This window comes from Lolium perenne, chromosome 1, assembly GCF_019359855.2.
Source record: "Lolium perenne isolate Kyuss_39 chromosome 1, Kyuss_2.0, whole genome shotgun sequence".
In the NCBI taxonomy this organism is placed as follows: Eukaryota; Viridiplantae; Streptophyta; class Magnoliopsida; order Poales; family Poaceae; genus Lolium; species Lolium perenne.
In genome coordinates this window covers 150,788,775-150,813,718 of record NC_067244.2, presented here as the reverse complement: position 1 = coordinate 150,813,718, position 24,944 = coordinate 150,788,775, and the positions used below count along the sequence as shown (strand labels likewise).

General features: G+C 39.4%; 2 long non-coding RNA genes across 2 annotated transcripts; both read left to right on the top strand.

The window, feature by feature from the left end:
• The first annotated feature begins 13,422 nt into the window (after positions 1–13,422).
• On the top strand, positions 13,423–16,736 carry LOC127307507 (uncharacterized). Its single transcript, XR_007855634.2, has 4 exons — positions 13,423–13,633; positions 13,719–13,890; positions 15,347–15,407; positions 16,518–16,736. It is a non-coding gene; the product is annotated as an uncharacterized lncRNA (long non-coding RNA).
• A 4,074-nt stretch (positions 16,737–20,810) lies between these two features.
• On the top strand, positions 20,811–24,165 carry LOC139832562 (uncharacterized). Its single transcript, XR_011747171.1, has 4 exons — positions 20,811–21,036; positions 21,122–21,293; positions 22,721–22,781; positions 23,891–24,165. It is a non-coding gene; the product is annotated as an uncharacterized lncRNA (long non-coding RNA).
• The last annotated feature ends 779 nt before the right edge of the window (positions 24,166–24,944 follow it).

The window sequence follows — 24,944 nt, the reverse complement described above, 5'->3', positions numbered from 1 at the left end:
AAAACTTGCCGCTGTACGCATCACACCTTCCTCTTGGGGTTCCCAACGGACGCGTGCTGTACCGTCACAAGCAACACTTTTTCTGGCGCCGTTGCCGGGGAGATCAAGACACGCTGCAAGGGGAGTCTCCACTTCCAATCTCTTTACTTTGTTTTTGTCTTTACTTCTATTTACTTCTTTGTTTGCTGCATTATATCAAAATACAAAAAAATTAGTTGCTAGCTTTAATTTATTTACTATCTTGTTTGCATTCTCTATATTAAAAACACAAAAAAATTAGTTACTTGCATTTACTTTATCTAGTTTGCTTTATTTACTATTGCTGAAATGGGTACTCCTGAAAATACTAAGTTGCGTGACTTCACAAACACAAATAATAATGATTTCTTATGCACACCTATTGCTCCACCTGCTACTACAGCAGAATTCTTTGAAATTAAACCTTCTTTACTAAATCTTGTTATGAGAGAGCAATTTTCTGGTGTTAGTTCTGATGATGCTGCTGCCCATCTTAATAATTTTGTTGAACTATGTGAAATGCAAAAGTATAAGGATGTAGATGGTGACATTATAAAATTAAAATTGTTTCCTTTCTCATTAAGTGGAAGAGCTAAAGATTGGTTGCTATCTTGGCCTAAGAATAGTATTGATTTCATGGACTAAATGTAAGGATGCTTTCATTGGTAGATATTATCCTCCTGCTAAAATTATATATTTGAGAAGTAGCATAATGAATTTTAAGCAATTGGATAATGAGCATGTTGCCCAAGCATGGGAAAGAATGAAATCTTTGGTTAAAAATTGCCCAACCCATAGACTGACTACTTGGGTGATCATCCAAACCTTTTATGCAGGACTGAATTTTTCTTCGTGGAACCTATTGGATTCAGCTCCTGGAGGTACTTTTATGTCCATCACTCTAGGCGCCGCAACAAAGCTTCTTGATAATATGATGATTAATTACTCTAAATGGCACACGGAAAGAGCTCTACAAGGTAAGAAGGTAAATTCTGTTGAAGAAACCTCCTCCTTGAGTTATAAGATTGATGCTATTATGTCTATGCTTGTGAATGGTAGATCAAGTGTTGATCCTAATAATTTTCCGTTAGCTTCATTGGTTGCCCAAGAAGAACATGTTGATGTGAACTTCATTAAAAATAATAACTTCAACAACAATGCTTATCGGAATAATTCTAGTAACAACTATAGGCCATATCCTTATAATAATGGTAACGGTTATGGTAATTCTTATGGGAATTCTTACAACACTAATAGGAATACACCCCCTGGACTTGAAGCCATGCTTAAAGAATTTTTTAGCACACAAACTGCTTTTAACAAATCTGTTGAAGAAAAGCTTGGGAAAATTGATATACTTGCTTCTAAAGTCGATAGTCTTGCTGCTGATGTTGATCTTTTGAAATCGAAAGTTATGCCTAATGAAAATAAAGATATTAAGTCATTTGCTACAGCAAACGCCATCCAAGTTAGAATTATTGAGAATATAAGATTGATGGCCGAATTGCGTGATAGGTGGGAAAAAGAAGAAAATGCTAAAGATAACAATATAGCTAAAGTTTGGACTATTACCACCACTAGTAATGCTAATTCTTCACATGTTGCTACACCTCCTACTATCAATGGTGAAATAATTGGTGTTGGCAATATTTCTACTTCTAATGCAAAGCCTGCAAAACTGCCGGAACCTGCTAAAACTGCTGAAACTGCTTGTGATAAAACTGCTGAATTTTTTTCCAATATTAGGGACAATGATCCCATTGCTTTAGATAATAATGGTTTAGATTTTGATGATTATCACATCTCTGAAGTTATAAAGTTCTTACAAAAACTTGCTAAAAGTCCTAATGCTAGTGCTATAAATTTGGCCTTTACGAAACATATTACAAATGCTCTCATTAAAGCTAGAGAAGAGAAGTTAAATCGTGAAGCTTCTATTCCTAGGAAGTTAGAGGATGGTTGGGGGCCCATCATTAAGATGAAGGTCAATGATTTTGATTGTAATTCTTTATGTGATCTTGGTGCAAGTATTTCCGTTATGCCTAGGAAAATCTATAATATGCTTGACTTGCCACCATTGAAAAATTGTTATTTGGATGTTAATCTTGCTGATAACTCTACAAAGAAACCTTTGGGTAGGGTTAATAATGTTCGCATTACGGTTAACAATAACCTTGTCCCCGTTGATTTTTTTGTGTTGGATATTGAATGCAATGCATCTTGTCCCATTATATTGGGAAGACCTTTTCTTCGAACTGTTGGTGCTATTATTGATATGAAGGAAGGTAATATTAAATATCAATTTCCTCTCAAGAAAGGTATGGAACACTTCCCTAGAAAGAGAATGAAGTTACCTTTTGATTCTATTATTAGAACAAATTATGATGTTGATGCTTCGTCTCTTGATAATACTTGATACACACTTTCTGCGCCTAGCTGAAAGGCGTTAAAGAAAAGCGCTTATGGGAGACAACCCATGATTTTACTTCTGCACTTTTGTTTTATATTTGAGTCTTGGAAGTTGTTACTACTGTAGAAACCTCTCCTTATCTTTATTTTATTGCATTGTTGTGCCAAGTAAAGTCTTTGATAGTAAGGTTCATACTAGATTTGGATTACTGCACAGAAACAGATTTCTTTCTGTCACGAATTTGAGCAGTAGTCTCTGTAGGTAACTCAGAAAAATCTGCCAATTGACGTGAGTAATCCTCAGATATGTACGCAACTTTCATTCAATTTGAGCATTTTCATTTGAGCAAGTCTGGTGCACCTAAAAAATTCTTCTTTACGGACTGTTCTGTTTTGACAGATTCTGCCTTTTATTTCGCATTGCCTGTTTTCCTATTTTTTATGGATTTCTTTATTCCATTAACTTTCAGTAGCTTTGTGCAATGTCCAGAAGTGTTAAGAATGATTATGTCACCTCTGAACATGTGAATTTTGATTATGCACTAACCCTCTAATGAGTTGTTTTGAGTTTGGTGTGGAGGAAGTTTTCAAGGATCAAGAGAGGAGGATGATACAATATGATCAAGGAGAGTGAAAGCTCTAAGCTTGGGGATGCCCCGGTGGTACATCCCTGCATATTTCAAGAAGACTCAAGCATCTAAGCTTGGGGATGCCCAAGGCATCCCCTTCTTCATCGACAACATTATCAGGTTCCTCTAGTGAAACTACATTTTTATTCCATCACATCTTATGTGCTTTACTTGGAGCGTCTGTTTGTTTTTGTTTTTGTTTTGTTTGAATAAAATGGATCCTAGCATTCATTGTGTGGGAGAGAGACACGCTCCGCTGTTGCAAATGGACAAATATGTCCTTAGCTTTACTCATAATGTTCATGGCGAAGGTTGAATCTGCTTCGTTAATTGTTATATGGTTGGAAACGGAAAATGCTACATGTGGTAATTAGTATAACGTCTTGAATAATTTGATACTGGGCAATTGTTGTGCTCATATGGATCATGTTTAAGCTCTTGCATCATATACTTTGCACCTATTAGTGAAGAAATACACAGAGTTTGCTAAAATTTGGTTTGCATGATTGGTCTCTCTAAGTTCTAGATATTTTCTAGTAAGGGTTTGAGCAACAAGGAGGACAGTGTAGAGTCTTATAATGCTTGCAATATGTTTTTACGTGAGTTTTGCTGTACCGGTTCATACTTGTGTTTGCTTCAAATAACCTTGCTAGCCTAAGCCTTGTACTGAGAGGGATTACTTCTCGTGCATCCAAATCCTTGAGCCAAAAACTATGCCATTTGTGTCCACCATACCTACCTACTACATGGTATTTCTCTGCCATTCCAAAGTAAATTGCTTGAGTGCTACCTTTAAAATTCCATTCTTTGTCTTTACAATATAGGGATTTCTATTTTCGTGCCCTCGGTTCCTTAGTTGTGCTCAGTTTTCCCCAGCTCCTTAGTTTTTCCTCAGTTTTCCCCAAGACCTTGTCTGAAACCATCACAGATGCTGTAACGGCCGGTTGCCCGACGGTTGATCGTTATCTTCTGACTAGTGGGGCCACGTAGAGCCCGCAAAGACACGTCAGACCATCCATCTTTGTTTGACCGTAAGCATCGCTGTATCCCTGACCAAAACACGCACGAGTGGGGCTTCGGTATATCGAATGACAATTGGGCCATGGCGCTGATACAAGGGGCAATACACGGGTAGGAATAGATTTTTAAACGGAGCTCTACAGCGATGGCACGGAGGAGGTGGCCTGCGGGGCGCCGAGATGAGATCGACGTCCACAAAGAACTGCATGAGGCGAGACCAGACGCATTAGATAGATATGAACTAGACGCGTTTAACCATGCAAAGAAGAGAAGAAATGGTCGACGATATCGACGACTACCTCAAAACTTTGACTGACCGTGTCCGACACGAACGCGAGCAATGTAGAGAAAACTAGTGTCTCTCCTTTCTGGCGTGTATAGATGGGTGCTAGAAGAGTGTGGTGGCGAAGGGAAAGACCTCGCGGTGGTCTGTGGCGTCCAGCATAGCATAGCGGGGCGGCGTGGCCATGCCCACATCGGCGTGGATGCATGTTCGGCATTGGCATCAGCATGTACGTTCGGCATTGGCCTCGGCGGTATCTCTGGTGTGTCAGTGATCGAATGAGGGGATGGGATTGAGGGTGCATCCCGACGATGACCTAGCAGTGGCGTCGAGCATAGCCGTTCTGACCATGCCGATATCGGCATCGGCAAAGTTTGGAGGCTGTGGTGCTCAAATCAAGGAGGGATTTGTTTCTTGTACGCCAAAAGTGATTTGAAACAAGTTTCGTGTTGAAGGTTAGGTAACGAAAGTTTGTAACTAAGCCCAAAATTATACTAGCGCCATGGTGAGGTTCTTTTTGATAGAGCTATACGGTTGGGCAAACTTTTTTGACACGTTTTAGATAGGGTTCCTTGTTGTTACACGTATGACATCATGTATGGCAAATTTGGGATCATTTGGAGATGTTCGAAAAAAATCACTTTGCTTAAACGCATGCCGTTTCGTCTCACTGAAACCAGCTTTTCTAACAAGGTGTTTTATTCTACCTTCTCTAAATGACCTCAAATTTCATACAGCTGATCTTCTATACATAGATAGATAGATTGTTTCGTTTTTATATTTTTCGAACTTTTTATTTCCCTTTATAATATCCAATTGATTTTCAGGTCAAAACCTCGAAAAACAGCATCATGTATGGCATCATTTTCGCCATAAATTTCAAATTTTGTGAAACTTTCCCTTTTAGATATTCCTTGTTGTTATAGATATGGCATAATGTATGTTACATCCCGAAATTTTCTAAACTTCGGAATGTAAAATAAAAATAAATTTGATGCTTGATTGTTTGATATTGATTTAAAATTCACAAAGATTTAAAACTTTTCATAGGTTATTTACAAGTTAATCCCAAAATAGTATTTTTTTTAAAAGACTTTCGATTTTAAAGTATTTTCAAAATCAAACATAACCTTGCTTTCAAAGTTTTCAAATCCTTAATGGATTTGTATTTGAGAAAACAAAACCCTAGAAAACTCTATTTGCAAAATATTTTCCAAGTAGTCATATATGCCAAGTGCATGTATTTATTATTTTATTTTCACAAATGGATTTTAAACAGGTTTCTTGTTTTCCTAAAACACTATTTTTATTTTTACAAATTTTTATAAAGTTGTTTGGTATGCGTATGTTGAAACTAATCACATATAGTCATAGTGGCATAATTGTAATAAAGATAATATAAAATAATAAGTTATAAAGTTAAGTGTTTATGTTACTAGCAATGACAGGCGCGGTGGCACGCCGCGCCATATGGTGGTTGTTAACGGTATTTTTTGGTGGTGGTCAATGTTTGTGGGTTGTAGCTGATTGTTTTTATCCATTTATAATTTGTGTTGTCTGGTTCCTTTAAGACTCGGTTGTATTTTTTTTTCTTTGTGTGGTAGCTCTATAATCAGCTAATAGTTTTGTAAGCTAAGATATGATTCGTATAGATTGTTATTTTGTAGTTGGCTAATCTTGGTGCATATTTTAGAAACGAAGGTGAGAACGGGGCTTAGCGGATTGATTGTGTCTGATAGCGGAGTTTTATTTGTTTGCATTGAGTAGTGGCCGGGTGATCCAGACACACAACGCCCGTTGGACCATTTTAACGTCGTACTTAATTAATAAATTAGTTAAATAATTAAAAAATTCTCTCGGAGAGTGTTGGACCTCCGTACCTATAGCAGCCTGCACCTTTTTTCCATTAGAACATTGACCATTACTTGTTTTCCAAAAGAAACCTCGTACTTACATCAATTGAGTTTTGGAAGTATCAGAATTTCATCTGAGTATCTAACCAAAGCGATGCGTAGAACAAAGGGTCAAGAGAAATAAAAGAGGCTTGCTCTGGTAGGACATGGAGAAATAAATTCTTGCTACCATGTGGGATCTGATCTTTTGGGGCAGGAGCCAAACCATAGAGAAAGAAAAAATGTTTGATTTGATCATCTAGCCTTTGACGCAGGTGAGGGGAATATGGTCCGCCACGGATCAGACGGAGCAGAGCTTCTACAGATGGTACGCGGTGCCATACTCGTTGGCCACCTAGATGTCCTCACTGCTCCACGGCAGTGCAGATGGCCCTTAAAGGGAGGACATGTGATAAAGGGTGTCGATGGAGAGAGCCCTAAGATTTAGGTGGTTGATCGTAAATAAGGTCGTTTCTGGCGGATCTGGTGGCGAGAGGGAGGAGTTGCTGCTTGCTGTCTCCGGCTGGTCGTCGTATCTGCAGGGAAGCTTGTCAGCTTCTTCTCGGAGGTTCTCCACGGCGCCGTTGTCGCCGTATCCCATGGCTGAAAGGAAGCCCCTCCATCAGAGGATTACCACGGCGCATCTGTCGTCGTATCTCATGGCCGAAGGGCGGCCCCTCCACCCTCGTGCGACGGTGATAGGCCGTCCTCAAGGCAGCAACAACCTCCGTCAGGCGTTTCTGCCGGCTCGGAGGCTCTCCAGTTTCGTCGGAGTTGTCTCCCACCTCTGTGCCCCAAGTGGTCTCGTCCCCGACGGCGTAGAGGTTGACTCCGGCGAGCTTCAGCGCGGTAAAGAAGGAGCTGGACCTGATCGCTTTTTCTGGTTTTATTTCCAGGTCCTCAGTGCAATTTGTAAGGGCCAGCTTGTATTTTTTCTGTTTTCTTTAGACCTTATCTGTAAAATGTTCTCCACCGATGAAGAAATGAAACCCTAGGTCCTTCGGGACCTTTCCTGTTCAAAAAAAAAAAAAAACCAAAGCTGGATAGGTGCGCTAGACAGAGATGTGGCTCTCCGTGGGCATCAGTATCAGCTGGACAACCATCACCAAGGGAGTGGAAGACATGCGACTAATCCGTATGTTCCTCTCTTATACCTCTTCATTTGAGTGGGTGAGGCAACCACAATTTTCTTTGTGCTAATTAGACAATGTAGAAACTACAGAGCCTTAAGCTCTATCTTTAGTTTGTTTGATAGAGGCAACCACAGTTTCCTTTGTGCTAATTAGACAATGTAGAAACTACAGAGCCTTAAGCTCTATCTTTAATTTGTTTGGTAGAGGCAACCGCGATTTCCTTTGTGCTAATTAGACAATCTAGAAACTACAGAGCCTTAAGCTCTATCTTTAGTTTGTTTGATATACTGTATACTGTCCTTTTTACTGGAAACCATGTCCTGTCACTACGCAGAGTAGGAAATTACATCCTCGTACTGCAGGGAGTGAGTACAACAACAATATAGAAGTACAAAGATAGAAAAAATAGGTATGATCTTGAGAGCAGTAGTGAAAAAGGAAACACAAACCATAGTACAGTACAATATTAGCAGGTAGTAAAAAGGATACATAGCATAACCGTAATACAACATACACTACATAAGTCTTATTTATGCATGCATCAGCTATTGACGGTAATCTAGATACTGGTTAGCTGCAGCAACCGTCTTCAATGGTTTGATGTCAGGTCCTTTAGCATTGACACCCTCCAGCTGACATCTGCAAGAGTTGAAAGATAACTTCACCAAAAATATGTAGCTTCCACCTGCAGAGTTCTAGGACTGATTACCTGACCATATACATCCTTTTGCAACAAAATTCAAACAGTTAACTCTTACTTTCTGCACATGAATGAATTTATCTATCTAAATTTTGTATCTTCCTTGATGAAATAGCTGGCCAACATGAAGTAAACAACAATGTTTGTTAAAAGAGGCATTTTAGAAATTATGTATTTGATGCCAAGCATAGGAAATGGGATGATTGTCCCACTTTTGCTGATAAAAGAATGAACATACCGAAAACAGAGCTCAAGACTTGCTACTATAAATGGATGAACTGTCTTCTTTGTCTACATTCTAATTATGGCTTCCAACCCTGTGAGCGAATGATTTACTACAAAATACAAACCAGAGGCTAAGGACGATAGAATTTCTCAATCCCACAGCTGTTAGCAGTCAACTACCTCAATAAGGCCTCAAAGAATTGGCAAGAGTCTCATGAAAACCATATCTCAGTCTTCAGGATGAAGCAGTGAACAATCTTCAGCCAAAGAATAATGTACTTCTATCTTTTGTATAGTATGTTTGTATGGTACGGAATATACACTTGGTAGGCCAGAATTTGTTTCTACGTAAGAACTGATAAACTGTATTCTTACTCTAGCAGAAGCTTTTAATGGGAGAACCACGATTTACATATCAGATGTCTAAAAAGGGACTCAATGAAGTAGAAGGTCAACACAGTTGATGCCACTAATACGACATCACCATTCTGCCAGTGAAGAAGCACACATGCTCTTGACTCTTGCTATATCAAGTTAATCATCAGCATAGTAACTCAATCTACTATTGTCATTCTTCTAGTTTTGTGCATAACATCATGGTATTATATTTATATTGCGTATGAAATAAAAAGTTCGATTTTGTTTTTCTCAAATGAACTATTCTATCAAACTCCCTTACCTCCATTAGACCAGCCAAACTGATATGAGGATGGCAAATGCAGTTGGGATGCTCACATTAAGTACCATGTTCTTCTTCTTCAAGAGATTTCCTTGACGCGAAATCCACAGTTCTGGAAGGCGAACAAATTGATTCACCATCATGGCCAGGTCATGGCATTCAGCTCGGTGCATCATGGCCAATTCAGGTGTGCCCCTCAACCACTGTTGAGTACAATGGCAGCCCTCATCCTTGGCCTAAGCTAGATGTCGCAACCAATCTTCTCTAATAATCCGGATGTTGTCGTCCTGGACTGCGCGGTGCAGCTATCGCTGCAACACGCAACGGTCACATCCCCGCCGGATGATATCCTCAAGCAATGCGACATCATCCTTCTTGATGGCGATGTGCGCATACATGGCCGCATCGCCCACAGGCAGGCCATTTCCATCCTCCGCTTGCAGATGCATCACATGCTTGTGGCTCTTGCTTAAGGCCTCCGTAAAAGAACTTTTCCTCCTGGATCTGCATTTACATTGCAAGATATCTAAATGAGACTGACTATAATACTTAGAATTTAAATTATTATAGAAAAAATCACAAACAGTGATACGAAATTCTGAATATGAAAATAACATGAACTTAATATCATGTAACAAATCTGTATCTGAATTCAAATTTGCAAAGCATACGTCCCATTGGAAGCGCTATATGCTGTTAACAAATCATCACCTTAAAATTAAAATTCAGATAGAAAAATACAAATATAATAGGAACGAAATAACAACATTATGTCTCCAATTCATTGGTGTCCGAGCCGCATTTCGAGAGCCGATGCAGCACCAAGTCCTCTCCTCTAGACGCTGCAGTGCAGAGTGCGATTGGCAGATGAAGCTAGCCTCTGGCTAGCATGTGCCTTCAACTTTATGAGAAAAAACGAACCAACGGCATGGAACAAAGAATATTCGTAGAGAAGACAATAAATGTTGATTTAAAGTAATGAGTTCAAGGTTATATAGCTAGATTGGAGTGAGTGCTTTAACTACATAGAAGGATCACAATCTAGACTAAGAGAATTTTCTAAGGGGATATATTCAGGGATGGTGTATATTTGGCCAGTGTCATCTAAGAGACTAAGAATCAACTTCCCTCGGCCTTTTGGAAATATTGAAAAAAAAGATTGTACTGATCTTATATGTATGTGACAATCACTCTTATATTGATGATAAGATTTGGAGGCGGAGGTTGAAAATTGGTAGGAATATATATGTCATATGATGGATATTGTTATTAAAAGAGCCAAAATTTTGGCCTTCGGTGAGAGAGAGAGAGAGAGAGATTAAACAAAAACCTCAGTACAATATTGAACAAGGGCAACCTAATATCATTATTTCCTTCTATGCATCTATTATTATGCACTCTTATAATGCACAGGGAACCAAACAAAATTATATATTAATTTTGAAAAACCTCTGGATTGCAAGTACACGATGATAGGTTTATAGCAACTCCGCAAAACTTGTTTAATAGCTAGATCACATTGGGTAGAGAGCCACATCACAACACTATATGCTGTCTAAATCACAATGGATAGAGAAGCAGAAGTATAACTCGCATATGAACTGAAAGGTCTACTTTTATTCAGACTATCCATATAGCCTCTCAAGCCATTATCCTAGAACAGGCATCCATTTCTAATCAGGTGTCCCTCTTTTCTGCAGACCATTACACATGTTTCTTCTTTATATCATTGTACACTGTACATCTTTATCTTTTATACATACCATGCTTCTATATTTTTAAATTCCACTGTTCAATGTTATTTGTACAACAAATATTGCCAATTCTCAAATTAATTTATATTTTTACATAATCCATTTGAGATAAATTAACGTTTTTCACCATCTGTGCATGAACTGGAACATTTTATTACTAAAACTGTAATCTATCTTATATTCTGACTTTTGAAAGATTTGTAACTCGAATACCAACAAACTCATGATTTATTTTAGAATAATCATTTATTCTGCATCTAATTTATGCTGTAGGATGAACATATAAATTAATTGGACTTCTTCCATTTCATATACTTCCATTCAATTCTTATATGTAAGATTGAAAAACAAGTATCTGACCATTTTGCACGAAAAATATATTTCCACTTTCCATCATAAATAAATAACTTGAAGGGATAACTACAAAGCAAAGCCCAATGGCAAAATACATGTGTTGTTGGTCCTAGCCTGTGGGGGGTCTGAACTTGGAACATGAAAAATGCTTGCACATCAAAACAAGAAATATGAAGAAATAGCATTCTAGCAATTCGAAAGATACACTAAACGGAGGAGCATATCAGCGAAAATGCGTTCGGGGCAAAATACATGAACTAAAATCACCATCACATATATGTTTATCCAACAAGATCTTCAACTCTCTCAAACATGAAAGAAGAAGCAGCAAGAACATATTAGGCGGCTCTGTGGTCAGATATCTCAAGGAAGAATCCTAGCAAAAGCAATAACCACCGTCCTACTCCGACTGCCCCCTCTAGTGCCGCTTCCAGGAGCAGGAGAAAGTGTAGTTGGCTTGGACTCCTGTAGCAATAACAGGCTTGGCTAGGATTTTTGCAGGAAGAACAGAGGCATAGATGATCGTGGGGCAGCAAAAAAAAGCACGCACCACGGCACAGTGCGGTAGCTCTAGTGATGTCAGTACGGCCGTCACTCCAGTGATGTCGTTGCCATCTGTGATACTCAGGTTCGCATCCGCGGTCACCGCGCCGTGGATGCAGCAGCATACGATGGATGGTCACTGCACTTGGGCGGTGATGCGATGAGATCCAGCAACAAAATCGCCATTGAGGCGCTCCCGGTCGTAGTTCTTTGAAGGATCTTGACTGTATGGAGAATTTTAGGGGAGAGAGAGGCTACACACCTGTAGGAGAGCTGCCATCGAGATGGCGGCGTGGTCGGAGCGCTCAGCTCGTGGAGGATATTCCGAGGCGGTCGGGTTCCACGGACCTGCTCTTGACGGCAACGCGAAGTGGACGGGGGCCTTGTGCATCCCTCCCCGCGTTGCGCCTCCTCGTCGAGCTCGCCGGCGACACTATGGCGGAGTAGACGGCGTCGTGGCGAAGTCCTCCCCGTGACACGCCTCCTCCTCACGACTCATGGTTGTTGGAGGCGAGGTGCTGTATTCCACGGCGGCATGGCGCCACTGCGAAGCTTCCAGCGACGGACCTCATCGCGCTTGTCGGCGGGGCCTGGCGGAGCCTGCGAGGCGACGCGCCTCCTCGTGCCCGTCGGACGCGCCTTGGCGGAGGCCCCCGTGAGGCGCTCGTCGGCGGCGGCCGAAGCCTCCCGCGACGCGCTCAACCCTCGCCTACTCCCAAGTGCCTTGCTCCCATGTCCCGCGGCGATTTAGAGAGAGAGAAGGGGATAAGGAGATTCGGCTGAGCGTTGGGATGTATCGTGGGAAAGAGCAACCACGCTCCTCGAATTAACCTCGCCACGGCACTGCCCCCATCGATTGGATTCGGGATTCCGTTTGTGCAGGATGGGGCCATGAACGTGGGTTGCGATGTGGATAAAGAAAGAAGATGAGATTGCTAGTCGGTTCGTCTACTTTGGTGAGGTGGAACTTGTCGGGCGTGAACACGTGGTACATAGCATCGCTTTCTATGTAACAAACTGAACCGGCACGTGAAGCAAACGCAAGGCCCAGACAGGTGTGGGCCAGGACATTGGGTCAAGGCGACCAACGCTTGGATTCCTGCGCACTCGCAGCTAAAGGCACACGGCTCGAGCACCACAGCAACCCCATACGATGCAATATGAAAGAGAACCAAAATTGCAGGCGTGTACCACATGAACCCTGATCTCTTCCAAAAATCTCAGAGGCACCAAAATAAGTCTACACTAATGGATAGAAACAAATAAAACACAAACGTGTCAATCTACGGTTAATTCTCATCCCTCCCCAAAACTCTCTCAAAACACGAAGCTGTTCACGTTTAATATAGTAGTTATATTCTAAAATGAACAAAACAATTTTACAAATTTATAGAAATTTGATTCACTTAAATCGGAGTTACGAAACTCTTTTCATAAAAGAAACAAGTAAAAAGAAAAAGAAAAAAAAAGAAATCGGGCCGGCCACCCGGCCGACCGGCCCAGTAAGCGGCCAGGCCAAGCCCAGCCGGCCGACCAGCCCAACCGGCAGAGCCACGATCGATCGGATCAATCAGGGATCGATCGATCCCCTAATCTGTAAAACTTATCTTCACTTAAACATAGTTTTCTTGAGCTACACAACTCCGAATTCAGATCCGTTTGTTTCTATGCGTTTCTAACTTCGAGGCCCACCTTTTCCACTGACGTATGGTCTATATAAACTCTCCACCAGACCGCAGTTTCGTTTTCCCTTTCCTCTTCCCGAAATCTTACATCAACGAAATCTTAACTCGTTGATTTGACCACCAAGACCACTTCAAATCGTTTTGGGCTCTACACGAAAAATATAGATCTCGTCGAGATCTTTCAATCCCGACCAATCTCATCTCTTTTCATCCACCATACACGGATAATTTCGCATCGCAAGTAGTCAGGTCTGACAAAGGGAATCTTCAATTAGTTCGTTCTCGTTCCACGAAATCCAAATTTCTTTGGTGAGTATATAGATCTGATCATCCTCTACAACTTTCATGTTGAAAGTTTTTCGATTTGACGTATGGATATATCGCTCATCTACAGATCTATTTCGAGTCAATCGGAGCCAAATCGAGTTTCAAAACTATCTCGAATCGTCATGACTTCAACACGGAAGTTGTTCCTCTCGTCAAGATCTTTCCATTGCCGCAAGTTTTACCTTGTTTCGTTCACCGAGCAAGGAGAAAATCGTGTTACAAGATTCAGATCTTATAAGGTATAACCCAGATCTTGTCCAACATATTAATCCGTTGTGAAAAGTAATTTGTGCGTTAGATAGATCTATTAATTCTATATAACTTTGATGTAGAAAGTTTTTCCATCCGAGCAATTTTTTTTCTGTCAACTTTATGACATCATCATGACATCAAGATAAATAACTCTGATCAAATCAAACTGCAATGTTAGAAGATCTGGTCATCGATACGGTCAACAAGATAAATCTGATCAGTCAGCAGTCAACTGTACAGTCAGCAGTACAGTCAGCGATACAGTCAGCAGTCAACTGTACAGTCAGCAGTCAACTATACAGTACAGTCAGCGTCTCAGTCAAACTCGGTCAAACTCGTTTTAAATTTAAATCTTAAATGTCAGATTATGTGTCCAACTTAGAAATTCATTATAAAATCATCCAGAGGTCCAAAATTTACAAACTTTATATCGTTGCAAAGCTTATAACATGTAGAATCCAAATATGCAAGAATACTGTATATGTTATGTATTAATTTTCGAATCATAATTCAAATGATTTAATTAATCCTTTTTCACTATAAAAATCATATCAAATAATCTACTAGGCCAAATCTTATGTTTTTGTACTTTCTGGAATCCTCAGATCATGTGCTTCAACTTAGTATAGTAGTTGTACAACTTTGATACGTGCACAAACTTGATTTAGTAAAATCTGTACAAATCAGTAATTTGACGATAATTTAAATTCTATAAATCATTTTTGAATAATTCCAATTGGTCTAATCTTGTACTACTGTAACCTATCCAGGGAACTCAAGTTTATATTTTTACTAAACATAAATCTTGCGGTAGCTAATTAATAAGGTTGTGTATGTTAAGTAGATATTCAATTAATGTTTTCTAAACCAAATTAAATATCCAGGAAACTTTATTATTATTGCACATATCAGAGAACACGCCAATACCACTAGACACTTTACCTTGAACTAATATCGTGTCTATCCAAATGCATTTTCATTCACTCCTTTGACTAGTTTAAAACTATTCAACTTACAAATGAGTAATTTGAGTAATGTCATGTATCATTTGTTTATACCCAAGCCTATGTGTAACTCATACTAACTTAGTAAGTGTTGTCACACTTTACTAAATAATATTTTGAGTTGCGTCATTTGAGACTCATGTGATTTTATCACATGGATCATATCATTTTCCCATCCTTGAGTAGCAAACAACAATTGACCATACGTTCTTATCAACCATTTTTCTTCTAAGCACTTGACTTAGATAATCATTTCCTTTTTCAAGTATTTGATCCATCCAATCAATATCTCCAATTCAAATCTTGCAAGCCAAACCTCATGCCATATCTTCTTTAACCGATGATTAAAACACATTGATTAACTACATGATTGTTTGCTTGGTTTGGTTTTATTGTTGTTGAATGGTGTGTTTATGTTGTGCTATATTCTATGTTATAGTTCGTACGGAGAGGCACGTATTTTGATTAAGAGAAGTGAACGCGCTTCGACTACCAAAAAGGCAAGTGACATTCAAATCCTACTTATTTTAATTATGCATTAGTGATTTCAATTAGTATGCATGATAGGGTTTTTGTGTTCAAAAGTGAAATATATATATGCTATGCTTAGATCCTAGTAGTGTGTAGCCACCCCTTAAACACAACTTGCTAGGATTGTCAGAAGTGATTTAAAAATGATGCCAATGCTTTGTTTCATTTGTTGGTTAAAGTGTTGTTTGAAAAAAAAATTAAAGTTAATAACCTTAATGAAACACCTGGGTGGAATTGGTGTGGCTTTGGATTATGTTGAGTGGCTACCTGGGGCTACATACATGGGAGTGAACCACAGTATGTGGTGGTGACCTGGGGGGGTGAGTGCACTTGTGGTTTGCCACCCAGGAACAAAGAGATTGCTATGTCTTCCGTGTTTAGTGTACTTCCAGTGCAGCCTTATGATATTATGGGCTCTGTCTTGATTGAGTAAGATGCGAGGGTTCAACTTATTGCAAGACATTGGCTGGTAGCAGAATTATAGGTGGGAACGGGTCTTGCGGGTATGGTTGCTCTCTCCTTCTGAAAGGTCTCGTCTCATTCTTCTCTCTGGGTAGAATGGGTCGTAAGGTGAAAGTGCACAACCTCTGCAGAGTTAAAAACTAAGATCTTAGTCGTGTCCCCGGTTATGGACAATTTGAGTCTCTAGACAAGGAAGTACGGAATGATCTCATCACCTTTTCTGAATGATTAAAATTTTGTGTAGAAACATAGAACGGGGTTTTCCCAGGGCTACATACATGGCAGTGAAAACCATGGTATGTGGTGGTGATCTGAGGTTTATCCTAGTTGAGTGGCCCCAGGGCTACGTACCTGGAAGTGAAAACCATGGTATGTGGTGGTGACCTGGGAGTCATCTTGACTTTGTGCCCTTTTTGTAAAAATCTTTTCAAGAGTTATAAAATGTTTTGTTTTAAATAAAATATAGGATAAAATTGGCTTTATGCAAATTTTCCTAAACTCCACTTGCCAAATATCATGTAGATAGTCATGCCCAAAACTGCCACCATATAAGTGTCATTTACCAGTACATCATTGTACTGACCTCCATTCGTGGGGCTGCATATTCAAACGTGCAGGATTTTCTGAGGAGAAGTACGTGGTAGGATCTCGAGTCTACATTCCAACATGACTGCCTGTGGCACATGAAGATGATGAAGGCTCATTGCTGATTTACTTTCCGCTGTGTTTATTCTGAGCTAGTCCATGTGACTATGCAATTTGTAAGGTTTTATTGTACCCTCTGGATCAACGATGTAGTAATTTGATACTATTGCAATGATTACTATATTTTGTAATGTGTGTGCTATCAATGATCCCGGGAATAGCGCTATACACAGGTATCTTGCCTTTATTAAAAGGTAGGGTGCTACAGAATGGTATCAGAGCATAGTGTTGCCTGTAGGATCGAGACCCTAGGTTTGGATTAGAAATAGGAAGACCTTATGATCAAAATTGTGTCTAATCCTATTTTAATCAAAGAGATATTTGCTTTGTGAAACTTCTAGTATTCTCATCTACTCCATCTTAAAAAAAATTCCTCCTTTCTTTAGATGACCCCTTTATCAAAACTAACAACAAGGACCGATGATGACCGTGTGTGTGAAGTGAGGAACTGATGCTTCACCTGATACTCTTCGACTCTACAAGAAGTGTTTCATGGGAGACGAACGAAGAACTTGAAGGAAGACTTCGACGCAGACTGCACAACACCCGAAGATGCACCGAAGGAGTACAACAGAAACTTGATGCATCCAATATAGAAATAGACTAGACCACCATTAGTTATCTTTTAGCGAACCAACGATAAAGTAACCAAGTATTGATCTTACCAAATTGAGGTATGACCATACTAGTTATTTTGTGTTCTGAAACATATTGCTTGATGCTTGTTAGATGATTGTTGTTTGCTCAATTGCTTTGATCTAATGTGTTGGGTAGGAAATCTTCTTTAGAATCTTTCTATCTATTCTCATCTATACCCAACCCAGAGAATATTTTCTCGGAAACTTTCCCTGAAGAATACAGTAGTGAAATCAAGCTAGATGTTTCCTATCAGATGAAGAAGCATAGGATGTGAGATACGCAAAACCGCAGTTAAGGATCGATAGAGGTGTTTTCAAAAATTCAATAATGGGGAGTGAAACATTGATTCAATTCTCCATGGAAGTTTTTGTCAAACTTGTGAGGTTGACCAAGAGTTAGAATACGAGATATACCAAACTGAAAACAAGAAAATGATTGGGTGCGACATGGATTGGCCCCCATGATGACTACTCATATTGTTTGCCCTTGTTATGAGGAATGGTAAATCTAGAGAGACATCGCTGATAATTGATGGCGTGTAACTCACACGTTCGTTGGGAACCCCAAGAGGAAGGTATGATGCGCACAGCAGCAAGTTTTCCCTCAGAAAGAAACCAAGGTTTATCGAACCAGGAGGAGCCAAGAAGCACGTTGAAGGTTGATGGCGGCGGGATGTAGTGCGGCGCAACACCAGGGATTCCGGCGCCAACGTGGAACCTGCACAACACAACCAAAGTACTTTGCCCCAACGAAACAGTGAGGTTGTCAATCTCACCGGCTTGCTGTAACAAAGGATTAACCGTATTGTGTGGAAGATGATTGTTTGCAGAAAACAGTAGAACAAGTATTGCAGTAGATTGTATTTCAGTAAAGAGAATTGGACCGGGGTCCACAGTTCACTAGAGGTGTCTCTCCCATAAGACAAACAGCATGTTGGGTGAACAAATTACAGTTGGGCAATTGACAAATAAAGAGGGCATGACCATGCACATACATATCATGATGAGTATAGTGAGATTTAATTGGGCATTACGACAAAGTACATAGACCGCCATCCAACTGCATCTATGCCTAAAAAGTCCACCTTCAGGTTATCATCCGAACCCCCTCCAGTATTAAGTTGCAAAGCAACAGACAATTGCATTAAGTATGGTGCGTAATGTAATCAACAACTACATCCTTAGACATAGCATCAATGTTTTATCCCTAGTGGCAACGGACAACACAACCTTAGAACTTTCACATCGTCCCGGTGTCAATGCGGGCATGAACCCACTATCGAGCATAAGTACTCCCTCTTGGAGTTACAAGCATCTACTTGGCCAGAGCATCTACTAGTAACGGAAAGCATGCAAGATCATAAACAACACGTAGATATAACTTTGATAATCAACATAACAAGTATTCTCTATTCATCGGATCCCAACAAACGCAACATATAGAATTACAGATAGATGATCTTGATCATGTTAGGCAGCTCACAAGATCCGACAATGATAGCACAATGGGGAGAAGACAACCATCTAGCTACTGCTATGGACCCATAGTCCAGGGGTAGACTACTCACACATCACACCGGAGGCGACCATGGCGGCGTAGAGTCCTCCGGGAGATGATTCCCCTCTCCGGCAGGGTGCCGGAGGCGATCTCCTGGATCCCCCGAGATGGGATCGGCGTTGGCGGCGTCTCTGGAAGGTTTTCCGTATCGTGGCTCTCGGTACTGGGGGTTTCGTCACGGAGGCTATTTGTAGGCGGAAGGGCAGGTCAAGAGGCGGCACGGGGGCCCCACACCATAGGGCCGCGCGGCCAAGGGGGGGCCGCGCCGCCCTAGGGTGTGGCCCCCTCGTGGCCCCTCTTCGTCTCTCCTTCGGACTTCTGGAAGCTTCGTGGAAAAATAGGCCCCTGGGTTTTGATTTCGTCCAATTCCGAGAATATTTCCTTACTAGGATTTCTGAAACCAAAAAGCAGACAAAGAATCGGCACTTCGGCATCTTGTTAATAGGTTAGTTCCAGAAAATGCACGAATATGACATAAAGTGTGCATAAAACATGTAGATAACATCAATAATGTGGCATGGAACACAAGAAATTATCGATACGTCGGAGACGTATCAATAATCCTGAACCATAGGGTGAATAGATATTATGCCCTTATAGTAGGCAACTGCTGCCAACAGTAGGACTACGGTGAGTTTGAAGACCTAACCACTAGATAAAGAATAGCGGAAGACCGTCGATGACACCGACAAGTAAGAATATGAAGGATGCCTTGAAGTAATCTCATGTTGGTCTTTCGTTTGACCCTAGGAGTGACCCATCAGTATCAAAAATTAGTTCAACCAACCATTTGGATTGGAAGTCGTACTATGAAGGAACCTTTTAGACTCATCTTGGAGAGATATGTTGTTCACTATATGTGAATAAATATTCACCTAGTGAACATTAACTCAGAAGCCATAAGCCTTAGATATTTCCAAAAGATACCTTAGGTCAAGCCAAATCCTCGGATGTGCCAAGCCATATCCAAGTTCAGCTTAGCCTAAACCCAAGACTTAAGACTACCTAACAAAAGCCTCTTTAAGGGTGGTAGTACTCATGCCCATCTCGAACCCAAAACTTTCTAACCTTTCTCAAATCTCGAGGACGAGATTTCCTTTAAGGGTGGTAGTCTGTCACATCCCGAAATTTTCTAAACTTCGGAATGTAAAATAAAAATAAATTTGATGCTTGATTGTTTGAAATTGATTTAAAATTCACAAAGATTAAAACTTTTCATAGGTTATTTACAAGTTAATCCCAAAATAGTATTTTTTTAAAAAGACGTTCGATTTTAAAGTATTTTCAAAATCAAACATAACCTTGCTTTCAAAGTTTTCAAATCCTTAATGGATTTGTATTTGAGAAAACAAAACCCTAGAAAACTCTATTTGCAAAATATTTCCCAAGTAGTCATATATGCCAAGTGCATGTAATTATTATTTTATTTTCACAAATGGATTTTAAACAGGTTTCTTGTTTTCCTAAAACACTATTTTTATTTTTACAAATTTTTATAAAGTTGTTTGGTATGCGTATGTTGAAACTAATCACATATAATCATAGTGGCATAATTGTAATAAAGATAATATAAAATAATAAGTTATAAAGTTAAGTGTTTATGTTATTCTAAAATGAGCAAAACAATTTTACAAATTTATAGAAATTTGATTCACTTAAATCGGAGTTACGAAACTCTTTTTATAAAAGTAACAAGTAAAAAGAAAAAGAAAAAAAAAGAAATCGGGCCGGCCACCCGGCCGACCGGCCCAGTAAGCGGCCAGGCCAAACCCAGCCGGCCGACCAGCCCAACCGGTAGAGCCACGATCGATCGGATCAATCAGGGATCGATCGATCTCCTAATCTGTAAAACTTATTTTCACTTAAACATAGTTTTCTTCTTGAGCTACACAATTCCGAATTTAGATCCGTTTGTTTCTATGCATTTCTAACTTCGAGGCCCATCTTTTCCACCGACCTATGGTCTCCACCAGACCGCAGTTTCGTTTTCCCTTTCCTCTTCCCGAAACCCTACATCAACGAAATCTTAACTCGTTGATTTGACCACCAAGACCACTTCAAATCGTTTTGGGCTCTACACGAAAGTTGTAGATCTCGTCGAGATCTTTCAATCCCGATCAATCTCATCTCTTTTCATCCACCATACACGGATAATTTCGTATCGCAAGGCGTCAGGTCTGACAAAGGGAATCTTCAATTAGTTCGTGCTCGTTCCACGAAATCCAAATTCCTTTTGTGAGTATGTAGATCTGATCATCCTCTACAACTTTCATGTTGAACGTTTTTCGATTTGACGTACGGATATATCGCTCATCTACAGATCTATTTCGAGTCAACCGGAGCCAAATCGAGTTTTAAAACTATCTCGAATCGTCATGACTTCAACACGAAAGTTGTTCCTCTCGTCAAGATCTTTCCATTGCCGCAAGTTTCACCTTGTTTCGTTCAACGAGCAAAGAGAAAATCGTGTTACAAGATTCAGATCTTATAAGGTATAACCCAGATCTTGTCCAACACATTAATCCGTTGTGAAAAGTAATTTGTGCGTTAGATAGATCTATTAATTCTATACAACTTTGATGTAGAAAGTTTTTCCATCTGAGCAATTTTTTTTCTGTCAACTTTATGACATCATCATGACATCAGCATAGTCAACTCAGTCTGGTCAAAGTCAAACTGCAGTCAGCAGTACGGTCATCGGTACAGTCAGCAGTACAGTCAGCGGTACAGTCAGCAGTACAGTCAGCAGTCAACTGTACAGTCAGCAGTCAACTATACAGTACAGTCAGCGTCTCAGTCAAACTCGGTCACTCGTTTTAAATTTAAATCTTAAATGTCAGATTATGTGTCCAACTTAGAAATTCATTATAAAATTATCCAGAGGTCCAAAATTTACAAACTTTATATCGTTGGAAAGCTTATAACATGTAGAATCCAAATATGCAAGAATACTGTATATGTTATGTATTAATTTTCGAATCATAATTCAAATGATTTAATTAATCCTTTTTCACTATAAAAATCATATCAAATAATCTACTGGGCCAAATCTTATGTTTTTGTACTTTCTGGAATCCTCAGATCATGTGCTTCAACTTAGTATAGGAGTTGTACAACTTTGATACGTGCACAAACTTGCTTTAGTAAAATCTATACAAATCAGTAATTTGATGATAATTTAAATTCTATAAATCATTTTTGAATAATTCCAATTGGTCTAATCTTGTACTACTGTAACCTATCCAGGGAACTCAAGTTTATATTTTTACTAAACATAAATCTTGCGGTAGCTAATTAATAAGGTTGTGTATGTTAAGTAGATATTCAATTAATGTTTTCTAAACCAAATTAAATATCCAGGAAACTTTATTATTATTGCACATATCAGAGAACACGCCAATACCACTAGACACTTTACCTTGAACTAATATCGTGTCTATCCAAATGCATTTTCATTCACTCCTTTGACTAGTTTAAAACTATTCAACTTACAAATGAGTAATTTGAGTAATGTCATGTATCATTTGTTTATACCCAAGCCTATGTGTAACTCATACTAACTTAGTAAGTGTTGTCACACTTTACTAAATAATATTTTGAGTTGCGTCATTTGAGACTCATGTGATTTTATCACATGGATCATATCATTTTCCCATCCTTGAGTAGCAAACAACAATTGACCATAGGTTCTTATCAACCATTTTTCTTCTAAGCACTTTACTTAGATAATCATTTCCTTTTTCAAGTATTTGATCCATCCAATCAATATCTCCAATTCAAATCTTGCAAGCCAAACCTCATGTCATATCTTCTTTAACCGATGATTAAAACACATTGATTAACTACATGATTATTTGCTTGGTTTGGTTTTATTGTTGTTGAATGGTGTGTTTATGTTGTGCTATATTCTATGTTATAGTTCGTACGGAGAGGCACGTATTTTGATTAAGAGAAGTGAACGCGCTTCGACTACCAAAAAGGCAAGTGACATTCAAATCCTACTTATTTTAATTATGCATTAGTGATTTCAATTAGTATGCATGATAGGGTTTTTGTTTTCAAAAGTGAAATATATATATGCTATGCTTAGATCCTAGTAGTGTGTAGCCACCCCTTAAACACAACTTGCTAGGATTGTCAGAAGTGATTTAAAAATGATGCCAATGCTTTGTTTCATTTGTTGGTTAAAGTGTTGTTTGAAAAAAAAATTAAAGTTAATAACCTTAATGAAACACCTGGGTGGAATTGGTGTGGCTTTGGATTATGTTGAGTGGCTACTTGGGGCTACATACATGGGAGTGAACCATAGTATGTGGTGGTGACCTGGGGGGTGAGTGCACTTGTGGTTTGCCACCCAGGAACAAAGAGATTGCTATGTCTTCCGTGTTTAGTGTACTTCCAGTGCAGCCTTATGATATTATGGGCTCTGTCTTGATTGAGTAAGATGCGAGGGTTCAACTTGTTGCAAGACATTGGCTGGTAGCAGAATTATAGGTGGGAACGGGTCTTGCGGGTATGGTTGCTCTCTCCTTCTGAAAGGTCTCGTCTCATTCTTCTTTCTGGGTAGAATGGGTCGTAAGGTGAAAGTGCACAACCTCTGCAGAGTTAAAAACTAAGATCTTAGCCATGTCCCCGTTTATGGACAATTTGAGTCTCTAGATAAGGAAGTACGGAATGATCTCATCACCTTTTCTGAATGATTAAAATTTTGTGTAGAAACATAGAACGGGGTTTTCCCAGGGCTACATACATGGTAGTGAAAACCATGGTATGTGGTGGTGACCTGAGGTTTATCCTAGTTGAGTGGCCCCAGGGCTACGTACCTGGAAGTGAAAACCATGGTATGTGGTGGTGACCTGGGAGTCATCTTGACTTTGTGCCCTTTTTGTAAAAATCTTTTCAAGAGTTATAAAATGTTTTGTTTTAAATAAAATATAGGATAAAATTGGCTTTATGCAAATTTGCCTAAACTCCACTTGCCAAATATCATGTAGATAGTCATGCCCAAAACTGCCACCATATAAGTGTCATTTGCCAGTACATCATTGTACTGACCTCCATTCGTGGGGCTGCATATTCAAACGTGTAGGATTTTCTGAGGAGAAGTACGTGGTAGGATCTCGAGTCTACATTCCAACATGACTGCCTGTGGCACATGAAGATGATGAAGGCTCATTGTTGATTTACTTTCCGCTGTGTTTATTCTGAGCTAGTCCATGTGACTATGCAATTTGTAAGGTTTTATTGTACCCTCTGGATCAACGATGTAGTAATTTGATAATATTGCAATGATTACTATATTTTGTAATGTGTGTGCTATCAGTGATCCCGGGAATAGCGCTATACACAGGTATCTTGCCTTTATTAAAAGGTAGGGTGCTACAATGTATGCCAAATTTGGTTAGGTCTCACTAAAACCAGCTTTTGTAACAAGTTAGGTTTTTTCGACCTTCTCAAAAGGGATTTTTTTCTACCTTGTCTAAATGACCTCAAAAATCATACAGACTAGCTTCTATACAAAGATAGGTAGATTGTTTCGTTTTTACATTTTTTTGAACTTTTATTTTCCTTTATAATACCCATTTGTTTTCAGGTCAAAACCTCGAAAGTTAACATAACTAGATGGTGAACCCTTCCAAACTTCAAATACAGAGATAGATAGATTGGTTCGTTTATCATTTTTACCATGAATAGTAATGGCTACAAGAAATCGGTGATAGTCTATCATTTTTTGCGTGAAAAGTAATGGATACAACAAATCGGTGATGATTTATCATTTTTTGCGTGAAAATTAATGGCTACAACAAATCGGTGATGGTTTATCATTTGGGATTTTCGTGAAAATTAATGGCTACAACAAATCGGTGACGGTTTATCATTTTTTGTGTGAAAATTTATGGCTACAACAAATCGGTGATGGTTTATCATTTTTTGCGTGAAAAGTAATGGCTAAAAGAGTTTATAATTTTTAGCGCGTGAAAATAAATACAGAAAACCGCCCTTTAGCATACTTAGAGAGTGGAAGGTAACCGCCGACAGAGAGAGAGAGAGGGGTTATCCTGCCCGTTAGATCATATGATCAACGGTCGGCGGGCACGATCCGCGTGACATGGGCTAGACCAATCAGGGCAATGTTGCACGTG